The sequence below is a fragment of the Pongo abelii genome, chromosome 1 (assembly GCF_028885655.2).
Source record: "Pongo abelii isolate AG06213 chromosome 1, NHGRI_mPonAbe1-v2.0_pri, whole genome shotgun sequence".
Lineage (NCBI taxonomy): Eukaryota > Metazoa > Chordata > Mammalia > Primates > Hominidae > Pongo > Pongo abelii.
The window spans coordinates 39684246-39684682 of NC_071985.2; positions in this window are offsets into that span (position 1 = coordinate 39684246).

The following is a 437-nucleotide window of genomic DNA, read 5'->3' on the forward strand; positions in this document are numbered from 1 at the left end:
AGATCCGCTTTACGTCGCGCTCGTACGACAGGCTTAGAACATCCGGTTCCCGATTCTGCCCCCTACCGCAGCTCTTTGAAAGCACGGGAGTTCGTTCCCATGTGTTCTCAGAGCCCTAGAACGTGGGCAGCTGGGCTTCCCGGGTTGCGTTAAGTCGGGGCATGAGCTTTGTGCTTGTGTTTTGGTTATGGAAATCAGTCTGCGTAAATGTGTAGTAGCGGAGATAGTCGAATGCAGTGACTTTACAGTATACTGCGATAAAAATATCAACCAACATTTAAGGGTGCCTGAACATCTCACTTCATCACCACAACAGTGTACAGATAGGTCTTGTTAATAAGCCTGGTGTTGCAGATAAGGAAACTGATGCTTAGAAAAGATAACAAGCTAGCGGCCGGGCGCGGTGGCTCACGCCTGTAATCTCAACACTTTGGGAG